This window comes from Bos grunniens, chromosome 10 (genome assembly GCF_055505025.1).
Source record: "Bos grunniens cultivar Pamir isolate PY7600 chromosome 10, Bosgru_T2T1.0, whole genome shotgun sequence".
Classification (NCBI taxonomy): Eukaryota; Metazoa; Chordata; class Mammalia; order Artiodactyla; family Bovidae; genus Bos; species Bos grunniens.
The window spans coordinates 91,318,575-91,335,639 of NC_141174.1; the positions used below are offsets into that span (position 1 = coordinate 91,318,575).

General features: G+C 43.7%; 1 long non-coding RNA gene across 1 annotated transcript in view; it reads right to left on the bottom strand.

Annotated features, from left to right (window-relative positions):
* LOC147365374 (uncharacterized) overlaps positions 1 to 17,065 on the bottom strand; it is a 123,929-nt gene that overhangs the window by 3,800 nt on the left and 103,064 nt on the right. The gene's annotated exons all lie outside the window — the stretch shown is intronic.

Here is a 17,065-nt window from a genome sequence, read left to right on the forward strand (position 1 = left end):
ATCTGAGTTTGGGGCAGGTGGTCTTTTCAAGAATTTACATTTTGAAAAAGTTAAGAAATCTTTCGGTATAGAAGGAAGCATGACGCTTTCCAAATATCACAGTTAAGACCAAACAGATTTCAGTTTTATTTTAAATGCAAGAAGCAAGCTGACTTATCTGAGGGCTGTCAGACTGTGCCTGTTCTGATGTGTGTTCTCCCAGTTCTCTCCATGAGTGGGGATTTGCCTTTTTCACCAATGAACATGGTTTGCATTTTATATTACACATAATATCCAGTTCAAAGCATGACTACTGATAAAATGGCTTAGAAAAAGGTGGGATGGGATATAGTAGATGTAGAAAGTAAGAGGAAAAAGAAGCAAAGAGAAAGAAAATCTAAATATGATGTAACCAGCTGTGGGGAGGAAGGGGAATGCAATGTAGAAAGACAGTGGATTTTAGAGTTAGAAAGCCTGGCTTAACAGCACACCAAACCAGTGATTTTAAGCAAGTCACTTAATTTTTTATTTATATTATTCATTACAACGCAATGGAATAACTGAATCTGGATAAATGAATGTTTTTATATGTTTGTTTTTTTAAATATATATATATATATATATTAAAATTTAGAAGCTACCAATAAAAAGAGCCCCATGCCACCTCTTATGAATAACCTGTTTCCATATTGGTATCTAGTCTTTCAGTCGTTTGTTTTCTACACACACACACACACACACACACACACACACAGTTCTGTATGCTATAACCCTATAGTATATATTTATACTATTCAGAGTGTGCTTTTTCACTTAATGTTCAGAAAATCTTGTAGGTTATTATATATTCTATATAAGTTTTAAAGGGTGTGTGCAATTTCAGGGTAAGATGTTACATGGTTTATTTCACACCCTTGTGATGAACATGAGGGTAAACTCTTCTGGTAATGGTCCATTTGTATTTGCAGTCCATTTGTATTTCTTCTGTAAGTGGTCTATTCATCCTCTGCCTAAAAGGAAAATAAGTTCACTTCTCTGAAACCCTGGCTTCTCCACTGGAAGCGGGGGTTTCCATGTGGTCTCAGTGCAGTAACACACGGCAGATCCAGGATGCAGCAGGCGTGCAGCAATAGTCTTTCCTTCCATGTGATTTCCTGGATTAAGAGCTCCCAGAGGATAGAGACTTCTTTCTTTATTTATCCCAGCACCTAGTACAGTGCTTGGAGCAGAGAAGGAGCTCAAACAGTTCTTGAGGAAGGAGGAATAGCTGGGATTCGAAAACATTTTGAGTATATCAGGAAAAAGAGTGAGAAAAGTCGAAGCCAAGAGCCAATGAATCAGCAGTGAGAAAACTTAGTCAAAAGCTTACTATTAAAATGGAAGAATTTAGGTTTTATTCTCAAAGCTATATAAGAAATAATTGCTTATAAAGACATTAAATACCTATAAGTATGTAGACTTGAAAAATTGAGGTGTTTGTGTGTGAGCTAACGGGTACATATTTTAAGTACACTACGAAAGGTGACTATAGAGTCACCTTAATTATAATGAATTATATCATCATAATTTATAATATAAAGATCATAAATTTTATAATTTATTATATTTACTTATAAAGACAATATAAATATTTATATAATACAAAACAATATTAGTTGTTATATTACTCATAATTATTTATAATAATATTAAAATTTTGAAAAGTGAAAAACATAATTTTAAAAAATGATTAATTCTGATTTTCGTGTATCAGATTTGCCTAGACTAGGAGTAAATATGCAATAATGACATGACCATATTGTAAAATGGTAATAAAGTGATCCTGAGCTCTGGTGCCTCCAAAGGAAGGCGGTGAACTGGTGTCAGGCTTTGTTTTGTCCAACTCGCCCTGGGATCATGCGGGAGAGAGTCAGTGGTTCGATAATGAGATTTGCAGATGGCTTTAAATTGAGAGGTATTGTAAACATCAGGAATGACTGAGAAATGATACAAAAGGAGCTGGAAAGGTTAGGAACATGGACAGGAAATCAAATGATTCAGTCTGGAGTAATGCAAGCCAATCTGACATCTGGGGCCAAAGAAGAAGAAATACAGATATGCCATGAAAGTGACAAACACGGAAAACAGTCATCTCAAAGCAGGCTGGGTTGAGGGGCGAGGGGCGGGGGCGTTGCGGAGAGGCTAGAGGAAAACGAGAAGTAGGAAGCAGGAACTGAAGGTGTCCAGGGCCCACTACGTGCCCAGTACTATGATGTGGCTCTTTACACACTGATTTCTTTTTGACTAAGGTTTAGCAATTTGGTGCTAGGCAAGAAACAGAGATTTGAAGGTTAACTCAGTACCTAATGCCACAAAAGCGCAACCTCTCTTCTAGTTGGTCCTGATGACTGTTAGAGTATCATCAGTATAGAGAAGACTGTGGAAGTGGTCTGGAATCTTAAGTCCTAATAGGAAAGATCACTTGCCATACGCCTACCTGGGCATCGCTCATTCAGTGGGTGTTGCCAAGAATTCTTGGAACAGTTCCCTCCAGGCTATCCAGTTGCCAGCAGCATGAGGGGGCCCTACAAAACCTTCGTGAGTTAGTACAGGATCCAGTTTAAGCAAAACTAAGATGTGAGTCCTCGAGGCAGTCTGTCCATTCCAGCCATGTCCCACTCTCTCTTCCTGTGGCTGCTGTGTTTGCGTCTGCTCATCCGTATCATGGCCTCAACATGCTAACCCTTAGCAGAGTCCCCCTGCCTGTGTTGCCTACTATCCCTTATCCTCCTCTCTTGCTATAAACCTCTAGTGATGATTTGTATTTTCTCTAGATGTCAATAAACTAAATCAGATATATTGGTGATATTGGCCCCTTCAGGAATTTCAAACTCTTTTTTTTTTTTTTTAATGGAACCACTACATTTAATTTTTTCAGTTACAAGAACTTGAGGAATTGGGCCACAATGAGAACTTCGTGGAGATGAGAAAGAAGACCAAATAATTCTAGGGAGGACAAACACTGAGCAGGTAATGTAATGCTTAATGTATCCATTCCCCGCTCTGAAAAGAAGAGCAGAACATCGGTGCAGAGAGTCTATTGAAGGAGTGAGCTGGAAAGGAGAGGTGTCAAAGGCATATTTCTTGTAGTTGCAGTTCCATCTTGTAAGGTATGTTAATGGCTCATATTGGAAGCTTGAAGCTGAATGTGTTCCCTATCCCCAGTCACAGTTGCTTTCTAACAGAAGGCCCTTAGGCTAAAAAAATTCATCCACTTATTCAACAAGTATTTACTGAGTATCTCCTATGTTCCAGGCACTGTTACTAGAACTGAGGATACATCAGTGAACAAAACACAGGTCTCTGCTGTTGTGGCTCTACATTCTAGAAGGGGGGACAATTAATAATGAACCTAATGAATAGCAGAGTATACAATGTAGTGGAAAGTGGTAAGTGCTATGGAAAATGGAAGTAAAGCAGGATAAGGGGGCTGGGAGTGCTGGGATTGAGGGCAAGTGATAGTAAAGGGTGGCATATGCTCACTGTGAAGAGGAGCAAAGCCTTGAATGAAGCGTCGGGTGGCCTGGATATCTGATGAAAAGCATGCCAGGCAGAGGGCACAGGTGGAGCAATGGTCCTAAGGGAAGCTTTGTCTAGCTTGTCCAAGAATCAGCAAGGAGGCCAGCGTCTCTGGAGGAGCGCGATCAAGGTAGAGAATGACAGAGATGAAGTCAGTAAGATGTGGGGTGGGGGCAGACCAGGTAAGAGCCTACGGGTATTTGTAAGCCTTTGTTTGACCTTTGCTCTGAGCAGAGAAGTAATGTTGCTGATTCCTTTTTAAAAGGACTCCGTGAATTGTACTGAGGATTGACAAGAGTGTGAGCAGAAGGACCGGTGGGAGCATTGCATACTCATCTAGCCAAGAGATGGTAGTGGTTCAGATGGGTTAGAATGGCGGCGGTGGCAGTGGTAAGAAGAGGTTGGCTTCTGAATGTATTTTGTGGGTACCAGCAACAAGATTTCTCGTCTGCTTAGATGTGGGTTGTAAGAAAAAGAGAAAAGTGACTTAAAGAATTTTGGCATGAGCACTGGATGGATCGAGTTGCCATCAACTGAGATGAGAAAGACTCTGAGAAGAACAGATTTTGAGAAGACTGGGGGTTTCATTTTTGACATGTTGAATTTGTGGTATCTGTTACACATCCAAGTAGAGGTGGTGAGTAAGCACTTTTGTAGACATAAGTTTGGAGTTCAGGAGATACAACTGAAGAGTCATGAGGATGATGTTATTTAAAACCATGAGACTAAATGAAATCATCAAGGGCTTTAGTTGTAGAGAAGAGAAGAGGTCTAAGAACTGAGACCAGGATGCTGAACATCAAAAGACCATGGACAGAAGCAGTGAGGAAGCCTGAGACCAATAAATCTGGAGGAAAATCAAAAGAAGGTGATGTCCTTGAAGCCACATGAAGAAGGGAGAGGGAGAGATTAAACACAAGGACCAGAGTGATAGACTGTGTAGGAGAGGGACCACGTGACTGCTGAATTGAGCAAAATGACCCTGAGGAGCAGTTTCCATGGACTGGGGGATAGGAATTAATTCAAGAGGGACTAGGAAGAGAGGATTTAGGAAGAGTGAGAAGAAATAAATGACGACTGAGATCATTGTAAACAGCACGACAGAGCTGGGAAAGATATCTAGAGATAAAACTGCCTTCCCTTGGGTCCTTGAGCTACCACCAGGGAGGCAGCCACCTATTTATGTATGTATATTTATGTGTAACTGCAAATCAAGTCAGCACGCAGCCAGCAGTGTTGAGCTAGGTCATTAGGAAACCTTCCCCAGTAACAGAGATTCAAATGGGGTTTAATAGAGTTTGTCAAGGGACTTTTTATTTATTACAAAAAGATTGCTACTTAAAACATGGGCTTTTTCTCAAAATGATGAGCCAAATTCTTTTGTGAATAAGATCTAGCATATGAGTATGTTTATACTTAGTTAAGCCAGAGGAAGCAGAGACCAAGTCAATCACTGGAGTAGTCTTTGTCTAGAGGATTTCAGCTTCTGTGGTTTAGGTAATAGAGTTGGTTTCCTCTATCTAGGCCTGGGGCCCAGAAAACTGAGCCCAAATGAAGTAAATCGGCATCTTTATTTTCTGTTTGAGCTACTTAATGACTGTGCATTCATCAGGGGACAGGATGAGAACACATTTGAAAATTAAAGGGTTATTGCTATAGAAAGCATTGAGAATGCTGTGTGAAGCCTAAGCATGTTTCAGGAAAAGTATAATGTTTTAAAGGCACAGACTAGTCTGTGAACAAACCAGAAACCCTGGTGTTACCGCTTCCCCTATCTAGTCACTCACTGAGTCCTGTCTGTTTCTCACTGTGGTTATCACTGGAATCTGAACGGTGCCTACCATGGTTCACTGCTGTCCTGGGTCACTGCTGCAGATACGCCGTCAGCCTCCCACCTTCTGGTCTGACCCTTTCCAAACTGTTCTCCACAGTGGTCAAGAGTGAGCTTTCTAAAATGCATAAAGAACATGTTTCACCCTTGCTTAATACCTTTTAATGGTGCCTTGTGGTGCTGGAGAAGACTCGAGAGTCCCTTGGACTGCCAGGAGATCCAACCAGTCAATCCTAAAGGAAATCAGTCCTCAATATTCATTAGAAGGACTGATGCTAAAGCTGAAGCTCCAATACTTGGCCACTTGATGCGAAGAACTGACTCACTGGAAAAGACCCTGACACTGGGAAGGATTGAGGGCAGGAGGAGAAGGGGACAACAGAGGATGAGATGGTTGGATGGCATCATCGACTTGATGGACATGATTTTGAGCAAGCTCAGGGAGATGGTGAAGGACAGGGAAGCCTGGCGTGCTGCAGTGCATGGGGTCACGAAGAGTTGGACACGACTGAGTGACTGAACTGAACTGTTGTGTTTAAGCTCCTCAACACAGCGTATAATGCATTTCATTGTCTGGTTCAAGTTCAGTTGTGTCCCACCTTCTGTCCTCACCATGGAAAAATCCAGCCACCGAACCACCTAAATCTCCAAATAACCCCATACTTTCTTTTAAATCTTCAGATGAAGAGGCTCCAGTGAGTCACAGAGAAGCCACAAAATCAACCTAACAAGACTCAACAGAGAATTCTATTTTTAGGCTCCATTAAAATAGAAGTGGAAGGGAGGGTGCATGGTCAGGACACTCAAGATGACTGTTCTCTCGCTGTTTGTTATCTGCTCCACCAGACCCTGCTTCACCTACTCGCTTCTCACCCAAACCTGCTCACCCCCTGCCCCTGCTAGTGACTGTTCTAACCTTTGGGCCAGAACAGCTCCACCTGCTGGTTTATTAAAGGGGAACATCTGCCCTTGTGACGGTGGGTAACCTGAGGGATGAGGGAGAGGGATGTGCCCAGCTGCCGGTTGCCCTGGTAACTGATTAGCCAACCCGAGGACAATTCCTCCTGCAAATAGTAGCCCTTTGCTTCTCCCCCAAGGAGTAAAGATTACTGCCACATCCTGTCTGCTGGGGTAGGGTGTCTTTTTTTCAGACATGTAAGATCCCCTCTCCATTAAACCACTGGTGTCTCTGTGCTGGCTCTGGGCTCCTTCTTCAGGCTGGAGGATGGGCAACTACAAGGCTTGCAGGCCTGTGGGGTGCAGCCCAACAGAGGTCCTTTGTTTCCATGTTCCTTATATTCACATTTTACTAGCTGATTCTGTTTCTGCTTGGCTCATGCACATGTGTAACAGCACTGCACCTAAGTCATGTTTGACTTCTCTACTCAGCTTGGGCTTCCCTGGGGGCATAAATGGGAAAGAATCCACCTGCAATGCGGGAGACCTGGATTCGATCCCTGGATTGGGAAGATCCCCTGGAGGAGGGGACGGCAACCCACTCCAGTAGTCTTGCCTTGGAGAATCCCGCATGGACAGAGGAGCCTGGCGGGCTATAGTACATAGGGTCACAAAAAGTCAGACACGACTGAGCACTACTCAGCTTTGAGAGCTCTCATGGCTTAGTTCTTGGCTATGTTTTCACACTTCACTTCACACATCCACTTTAACACTTTCCCTTGTTTGTCTTTTCCATCTTGGGTCTTCAAATCCTGCCTATAATCTGAAGTCTCACAGACTGATGTCTCCAGCTCAGGCATCTCCTGTGAGACCAGACTCATATTCAAAGGGGATCTAAGAGGTGTGCAGCAATCTCAAACTTGTATCTAAACCTGAACTCTGATCTTCACTCTGCCAAAACCTCTTCCTCTGCTGCTGCTGCTGCTGCTAAGTCGCTTCAGTCGTGTCCGACTCTGTGCGACCCCATAGACGGCAGCCCACCAGGCTCCCCCGTCTTTCCCATCTCAATAAACATCGCCCATACTACCCCACTGCTTAAAATCAGAGACCTGAAAATTTACCTCTTTCTTAGTTTGTAAGAAAACCTAATCACATGCCAGGCAATGTCCAAAATGTTTAATATGTAATAACTCTTTCTTTTAACGAATCTGCAAGGTAGCTATTATTATTATCACTTACATCATTGATGAGGAGACTAAGGGACAGAGAGGTTAAGTGATTTTCCCAAGGCCACACAGCTTACTGAATAGTGGAGCTGCGATTTAAACTCAGATGATATGGTGTCAGGGTCTGTGTGCTTAAATCAATTTCTACGCAAACTGTTATTCTTGGAATCTCTTTGTGATTCACTCCTGATCAGTTCACATCCAGCTTATCAGAACTGCAAACAGTTCAACCTCCAAAAATGCCCTGAATCCATCATTTATTTCTTTCCATCACAGTTGCCATCACCCCAGCCTTTTGCCAAGACTTTCATAATATTGCCTTGGAGATTTCTAATTCTGCTCTTGTCCTTTCCACCTTCCTCAGCTCAGCATCCCCAGCCATTCTTTCCAAAGAAGTCAGATCTTAGCTTGAATGTATGTTTGTTTTTTTGTTTTTTTTTCTGAGAAGCATACCTTGACTTCAATAAATGAACTAATCCTCCCAATTATTCTTTCTCTCATCACCCTACTCATTTCTTTCATGGTAAATTTCATAATTGATAATTATAAATGTGTCTTATTTTTACATACCCCCTGAAAAAAGGGCTTTGTTTTATTTGCCACTACCTCTCCAGTACCTAGCAGAGAGCTTAGCCCATAATGGGCTCTTAGTAATATTTGTGAATGATTGAATGGATGAGTGGCTAGTATTGAGTAAGACGTGACTATAATTTTTATTTTATGTGTTACCATGAAAATAACAGTTTCACTTCTTTATAGTGGACCAATGGGAGGAAGCTGTATGATTTACTGAAAAATATAAAAAGTATGATTTTTTTAAATAAAATGTAGTTTTATTATTTCAATGAAGGACTTTGTATAGTTCTAGCAAGCATGCTAGAACATGCTAGTTCTAGTAAGTACTACTTTTACCCCAACACTCCTTTCTCAGAGATTCCACCCCTGCCCTCACACCCCTAACTCATTGGACCAGGGACAGAAACTGACCCAAGCTGAGCTAATGATGAGATTCTCCTTGCTCAGACTTCAGAGTCAAGAAACTAAGGAACAGATTTTTGAGGCAACTGCATTCATTCAGGCTTCAGATATTTGTCAAGCATCTGGAATAAATGATCATTGGGGATATAATGAACAAGATACTTCTCTCCTTGAAGGCATTTACAGTTCAGAGGGAAAAACGTGCTACTGCAATTCAGTGAGTTACACGCCATGCCATGGGGATTACGCAGGAGTGCCTGGGAGAGGTACCTTAAACAGTACTGCAAAGGCAGAGCAAGCTTCCCAGCAAAGGTGCTATCTCAGCCAAAAGAAGGAGTCACAGATCCAGAAGAGAGCTGGCATGAGGGGAAAGGGTATTTATTCTAAGCAGAGGGAACAGAAAATGCCCACATAGTACATTCAGTCTGGTGTGCAACGACAGGGGAGATTTTCCTGAGACGGGAAAGTGGTCTCCATCATGAAGGCCCTTGTTCGCCTGTACAAAGTCTGGACTCTATGCTGAGGGCCATGAGAGTCCTGAACAAGGGTTTTTAGCAGAGGAGTGTCACATTCAGATGTGTACTCTAATAAAATCCCTGTGGTCTCAGTCAGAGGGAACATGTTGGAAGGAGATATCCCAGTTAGGACATTGTGAAAGAAATCCAGACACAAAATGATGTTGGCAGGAATAAGTCAGTGACAGTGGGAAGAGACAGAGTGGATGGCTAAAGTGTGTTTAGGGTGATGATAGATGGGGAGAGAGGAATTAAGGACAGTGTCCAGGCTTGCAACTTGGGCTCGAAGGAGACTGTGAGGTCATCCTCAGAGACAGGAGACACATGAGGGACCTCAACAAAAAGGTCAGGGCTGGAGCCGTAAATGGGAGTGTTGTCTCTGAAGAATTACTGAAGCTTTTGGATTGACTTTACCCAGTGAATTTGTGGAGAAGAAGAACAAAAGAGCCTATGGGTGGAATCCCATGTAACTCCAGCATTCAAGAAGGTGAATGAGGAAGAAGAGCCTACAGAAGACTTGGAGAAGATATATTCTGAGAGCCAGTTGCAAACCCAAGGAAGAGTGATGTTGGGGAAACCAATGGATGAGACCCTCTCCAGAAGGGTCTGATGAATGTCAGCGTTCTAACGAAAACAAGGACAGACTTCACAGTAACTAAATGCTTAGTGATCTCTAACAGACACGTTTCTCCGGATTACAGAAACGTCATTCTTAACAATCAATGGCGGTATTCATCTCTTTGTCCCTAAGGAGATTCCCAATAGTCCCCTTACCTTCACTGTCTGCAGATTCTCCAAGAGCGGAGTCTGCATTCATGAGGGTTTTCTGAATTTGGTTTTCAAATGTTATCACATGTTGGTTCACGAAGTACATTTGAATGTCAGAGTTGAGAGTGTGGAAAAAAGGAGACATAAGGAAATTTTATTTAAAAAATGTTTTTCAACTTTAAGCAAAGCATCTAACAGCCCACTAAGTTTAGCATTTCGTGTGTGTTTATGACCTGTCAAAAACTGCCAGAACTTGACTTGGGATCAAGAAGGAAAAGATGTTGCCTGTTTGTCATCTCTCAGAGCATCCAACTTCTGAAGGCCACTCTGCAACCAAAAAAGAACTTTCCTTCATCAGGGGACATTTGTCGAAAGAGAGGAACGTTAGTAATAGGATCCAGGCCGTGTTATGTTCATTAAACAATTAGGTGCTGATGCCAGTCAGTAATCGCTTTTTTCCATTTTATTTTCAATAATGTCAGTGTTCCTAAGAGACCTGCATGGGATTGGATCTGGTATTTTAATCAGAATTTTAGTGTATTTTCAGTACTGGTAACATCTCCCTCCCTCCTACTTACACTGAGCAATAGACTCTCCTGGGCCTGGTTTGTGCTCCTTCTTCTGAATGTTTAGTCAATTTAATATACACAGTGGACGTATTCTGGGGGAAAAATGCTAGGCTTCCCAGCAGAGTTATTTTAAAGATTAGGTGTTGTTTAAAAACAAAGCCATACCATTCATCACAATTATAAGGCAGGAAATACAGCACTCTGCAAGGTTTGATAAGAACTTTCCTTTAAGGACGCTTGTTTTCCTGGCCTCACAAGCACTCCACTTCTCTGAAGGTGATTTTGTGACATCCCTCTGAAAGTTCATGTCCTGGAAGAACTCAATCCTGTTTACTGAGTGCTTTCCGTTTAAAACTGTTTCACTGAATGATTGGTGGAATGGGAAAGGAAGTACGATAGGAAAGCAAGGCTGCCTATCCTCAGGTCCGCGACGGAAGGCCTGAAGCTCACCAAAGGCCTGGGCCAGACCATGAGCACCGTCTTCCCTCTCCTGGGTTCACACAAGAGGTGCACACACAGGTGAGAGGGCTCCGATCTCAGCCCACCGACTCTAGGTTTAAGAATAACTTGCTTCATTTTCTCTAACGGCTAAATTCCCAATGCCAAGCTCTTACTTCTCCCGGCTAGCAGAAAAAAACAAAGAAAAAAAACGCTAAACAAACAGAAAATGCATAACCCCAGTCTTTCCTGCAGACCCCTCCCTACTACTGTTTGTGCCAGTCTTTCTGTTAGGCGGTGCCAAGGCCTCTAGGGTGGGGCTCACCTGCCTCATCTATATAGTCCACCTCTGAGCCAGCCCCCGGCCCCTGCCCGCCTGCACTGGTCCTCAGGCCAAGCCCCTCTGTGCCTCTGGCTGCGTGTGACTCCCTCCCCACCTAACTCTGCCACCAAGCACCTCTGTACCCAGCTGACAGCACTTGCCCAGGAAGCAGAGCTTACCCATCCTTCTCCCTGTCACCTCCCTCCTCACTTCCTCCTAGGTGAACAGAATATCGCCCTCATCTGGGGAAATCGCTTCTTCTTTCCCTATTCAGTACAATCTGCCTCCCCACTCCCACCCCTTTTCTCTTTCAATTGAGTCTTCTTCTGCCAAGGGCTTTGGCTTTTGTTCCCAAAGCTTGGAAGCAATGTCTTTGCTTTATGCCCTGCCACAAACCTCCTGTGAAGCAGGAACACAGAGTCAGCTGTTATCTGCTTGAACAGGAAGGAAGGGAAAGAGGAAAAACAGGACTACCATCTTGGCAGATAGATGGCTCAGCATCTTATCCCACTCGAACACACATCTCCCCTGACCACTGCTCCAGACACCTGGACACCCAATGTTTGTTTGAAGATATCACCGGTGGCTCAGACAGTAAAGCATCTGCCTGCAATGCAGGAAACCTGGGTTCAATCCCTGGGTCGGGAAGATCCCCTGGAGAAGGAAATGGCAACCGACTCCAGTACTCTTGCCTGGAGAATCCCATGGAGAGGAGCCTTACGGGCTATAGTCCACGGGGTCGCAGAGAGTCCAAGACTGAGCGACTAACTTTCACTTTCACTGCAGCCCCGCTGGCCACATTTCCTGACATCCAAGGGCCCAGGAGCCTAGGGGCCTCCTACACAGACATGCGTGCTGAATAGCAGGGAAGAACAGCCTGGGAGAAACCCTTCCCTTCGGCACAGGAGGGAGCGCTGGCCCAGGCCACTGAGCATAGCACCCACGGTGTGAACCACTCAGATCCAGCCCTGGAGGCCACCATGCCTTAAAGGGGAGGACCGTGTGGAGTGACAGAAAGAATTGTAACCCAGGTAAGGATCCAGATAAGGCTGCGACTGGTCTGCATCTTCCCGCCCCTGCTGCATAGATGCCAAATGAAATACAGAAGAGTGGGACACAGAAGGCGAAGTCCTTTCGCCGCCGACCAGAGGTCGGAGGGTAATCAGAGACATCAAGGACTCCAGGAGCAGCTGGAGAAGGACGGTGGATGGCGCAAGATGTCCTAGAGGTCCCGGGTAGTTCCGCACCACTGGGTGCTTTGGCAGGTGGTTGGAAGTCACAGAGTGAACACCATGCAGCTGATCAGAAGGCCAGCAGAGAGAGAGAAGAGTAGTGCAAGCAACGGCCTGAGTTCTGGGGCCAAAACTTCCTGCGCTATGACTCGCATGTTCTCAGAGACACAGGAAAGTGACGAGGAAGTTCTGTCACTGTGCAGGTGGGAACAGGCCTGGGAGGTGCTGCTGTTTTAGCAGAACTAAGGACAAGCTGTTAAAGAACCTTAACAAGGATCTGTAAGCTGAAAGGAATCAGGAGTTACCCAAAGCCACCACCCCCATGTCTCTATATCAGGATTTTAATCTGAGCACCAGAGTGGAATGGGTGAACCTTTCTTCCGGGAGGGACCTGAGTTTAAATTCCAGGCTTGTTTTTAGCTATCAAGTTCTTTGGCAAATTGCAGGATCTCTTTTCCCTCCTCTGTAAGTGGGCACAATAGTCTTATAAAGTACACCTAGCATATTACCTGTTGTATAAAGAGGACCAAATAAATGATAGCTGCTACTGCTATTATTATTACTATCACGGTTTTCATCTGATCTCTTGATTTTAGTAGTGAAAACCCAGAGCAAGCACCTACAGGGTTTTAGACTGTCTTTGGATTTTTGCATTTAGGTCAGGTAAGAGACCAGAGCATGTGATCAAATGTCCAGTGGGTGACATCTGAGAGACCTTACACTCACTCTATTCACTCATTAAGGTCACACACTTGGATTGTCATAATTCTCTTGGGATTTGGGGACTGAGTCTGCAAAAAAAGATGGCATTTGCTGAACCTAAGCCGTGAACAGCTGTGCTGGGCTAGAAATAGCTTCCCAAGCAATGGCTTTCCTTGCCAAGTCAAAGGCACAGCTTACAGTGGGCTTGGAACCACAGAACATCTAACAGGAGAGATCCCTTTCTCAAGGTGACACCCAGAAATCTTGCACCTTCAGGACAGGGCAATGACCAATTTCTAGAGCACATTCTTTGCCCTGATTTGGTACAAAGACACAAGAAAAGACTCAGAGGCCAGAGAAGCCTCAGTGATTTATTATAGGGAAGTAGGTTCATTAAATCAAAACCCCAGCAGGAACTGTAAGTTAGAGAACTTCCAAAGCTTTGACTCCCACATCTTCTGTTGCCTGTTGTCAAGCGCATTTGTGGATGTAATAGCCAAGTCTGTGTCCCCAAAATCCAAGCCAACCGAAGAAAGCAATGCATTTGGTGGAAAAATCATAAAAAAAATAAAGACACCCTAATAAAGCAGTTGGACTATTCCCACTGCATTTTGACCAGAAAAGGGAGCTATGGAAAGATTCTGTCACCATCTGTGCTCTGCTGGCCATAAAACTATAAATCAGAGAAGGCTGGCAATGGAAGGACTTCAGAGGTATAACCCAGCCACTCATCCGTGCCCAGAGTCTTACGGCTAATGCAAGGCAACTTCGGGACTAGAACCCAGGGCTTCGAGTCCCAGCCAGGGCCCTTTCTACCCTTCAGGCAGCTGTCCCAGAGGTGGCAAGAGCTCACGTTTTCGGAAAGCACTCCAAGCTCATTAACAAAAAGGTGCCGCTAATTGCCAGTTCGTACTTGCATCTGGGGATCAGGGACAAGAATAACACTGCATGTTGAATCCAAAGGGACCAGGAGGCCAACAAGAACACAGGCTGCCTTCTGATCAGTCTGTGTTCCAAGTTCATTTCCAAGCCATTTGTTTGGACAGCACAGCATACAATAGAAACAACTGTATAAATGGTTAACTTCCCAGGTCAATCTAGAGAAGCTTATTTAATATATAACTTTATTGTGATACCTGACTACTCCTGATATTCCAACTCTAACAAGCCACCAATTTATGTCTGTTTCGTAAATAGAAAAGACAAGTTCCAGGCTTCAGCTTGGAAGGCAGCAATATTGTGCTCATTTTTTCCTCCAGTGGGAGTGGTTTACCTTGCAGTTGACTGGGACTCTAGGATCTGGGGGACAAGGGAAGAAGCAGAAACTCGTCCCTAGGCTCTGGGAACTTGCTCTTACACTGACCCGTGGGAGGTGCTGGTCACCAAAAAGGTCTCAATGGTCTAAGGTAAAATACAAGAACAAAGTTCCAGGGCAGAAAGTTTTTCACAAAGCAAAGTGTATTCAATTTAAAGAACCACCCTTGTATTCTTGAGATGACTCTGATCAATTCTGGGTGTTGAATTATCTTTTTGGAAATGACTGTAGTCAATGGTACTTGTTTTCTTAATATTCTTTCTTGGAAAAAACCTATGGGCAATCCTATGTTGATGGTCTTCAGAACTGCATCCCAAAATTCAGAGAACCCCAATTCTGAGAACCACTGCTCAACACGTCCCCATTTCTCGGGTGAGCTGGGGAAGGTTTTTGCTGTACTGTCCATCCCTCAGGGCTCTGGGAGAGGTGAGCCAAGCCAAAGCGAGCTGATGAAGCTGGGATATCCCTCATCCTTTACCATTAGTGCGTGGAGCCATATGGCTCTCTCATAAATTAAATGTCCCCAAAGAAGGTCTGGTTGGGATTAACTTTCTCTGATGATTTAGAAGACAAATTCTGCATAGGCCAGGGGTACCTCTCTTAAACTTTTAATTGAGACTGTGGCAGGAGATTAGATGGGCCTCATACTGAGCAGCTGGAGTCTGTCCCCATGTGGACAGATAGTCCAAGATAAAGATAATGGCAGGAACAAGGAGGAGCTGAGTCCTGCCTAGATAAGAGAGAGAGACCACATATTTCTCATTCTTGAGGTCAAGGAGACCTTCCTGACTACACCAGCACAGAAAAGTCCCTTGGGGGTCAAAGAGAGAGGGGGTGCCACCCTATAGTAGCTGATATCAGTCATAGGCCTCTTGGCTAGAACTCATGTTGGCTAAGAAATGCATGCACATACATGGGAAAACCCTGATTTAAACCAAATACAGACTCAGAGTCAGGCAAAGCAAGATGGCCCGAAGAAATGTGGAAGAAATGCCCCATGTAAGTGAGTCAAACTACCACGAGGGTGTTGCTCTTTCCCAGAGCCTGCCTGTGTGCGTCTATTCACACGAACTCTTTTTTCCCCCTAAAAAACACTTTACCTGTTTCACTACTTTCTATCTCTTTGTGAAAATTCATTTTCTGCAAAGCCATACAGGCCAGGGTCCTGTCCCTGGTCTAGTGGATAGGATTCAGCGCTTTCACTGCCTCTGCTTGATTTCAGTCCTGGCCGGGAACTGAAGCCCTGTTTCAAGTCGCTGCAGGCCAAGGCCACCTGCGATTTAGATCGATTAGAAACCTATGATATTTCAGGCGGAGACTAGTCATTCAGTTAGGAGCTAGCTACCACGTCATGAGGAGTGTGTGAGATGACCAAGCAAATCAAACCACACATTTTCAGGGAAACATTTAATGTACCCAGGAATGGGGCCCTTAAAATAACGTTAAACATCAATCTGATTAAAATATTAATTAAAAAACTTATTATCAGATATTTTTGAGACAGATTCGGTAGGCCTTGTTAAGTAAGCATTTTTTATTTGTGTTGTTCTGCTCTTGAAAGCAAAGCAAAACCAAATAAAAGCAAAAGCCATATTCGCATCCCGTTGTTCCCCTTTCCGTGCTCGTAGAAATCCCACCTAAACAGCCCTTTACTTCCTTCCTCTCTTGGATGCTGCCTTAATTCAGGCTCTCCTCACTTCCTGCCCAAAACCTGGTTTTCAGACTTCCATTTTAAAATCACAGCATACTTTCCTCAAAGTCTATATGGAAATCCAGTTCATAAACAGAAATCTGCTTTACCTGGACCAGGGTGAGGGCTGGTTCCCAGTGGCCTCACCCCTTGCCTCCATCATTCATTCATTCAATGTATTAATTGAAAACCACTGGTCTAGTCTATCGACTTAACTTCCTAACTGGGCCTCCTGCTTGGAGTCACTGGTCTCTATCATATTCTGTCCATCCTGGTAGCAGGACTATTTTTCTAAAACCCAGATCTGATCTTGTCACTGCCATTTTCAGAAACTTTCAATTCTGTCCTTACTGTGTGTGATGTCTTGACTCTATGGTGTCAGCCACATCTGAGCCTTTACCGAGGAAAAGGATCTAGATAGAAGCTATAAGAGTTGATTTTATATTTGCAAATGATGCAACCATCAGGGCTTAATTTTCAAAATAAACAGCTCATACAACTCAATAACAAAATAAAAAGCAACACAATTTAAAAATGAGCAGACGACCTAGATAGATATTTCTCCGAAAAAAGACATACAGATGGCCAATAGGCACATGAAAAGATGCTTATCATCACTAATTTTAGAGAAATGCAAATCAAAACTACAGTGAGGTACCACCTCACACTGGTTAGAATGGCCATCACCAAAAAGTCTACAAACAATAAATGCTCTGGAGAGGGTGTGGAGAAAAGGGAACCCCCCTACACTGTTGATAGGGATGTAAGTTGGTGCACTTACTATGGAGAATGGTGTGGAGGTTCCTTAAAAGAACTAAAAATAGAGCTACCCTATCACCCAGCAATTCCACTCCTGGGCACACACCTAGACAAAAGCATAACTAGAAAAAATACGTGCACTCCTAGGTTTACAGCAACACTATTCACAGTAGCCAAGACATGGAAGCAGCCTAAATATCCATCAACAGATGAATGGATAAAGAAGACGTGGTACACATTTACAAGTAGTAGAATATTACTCAGCCATAAAAAAGAATGAAATAAA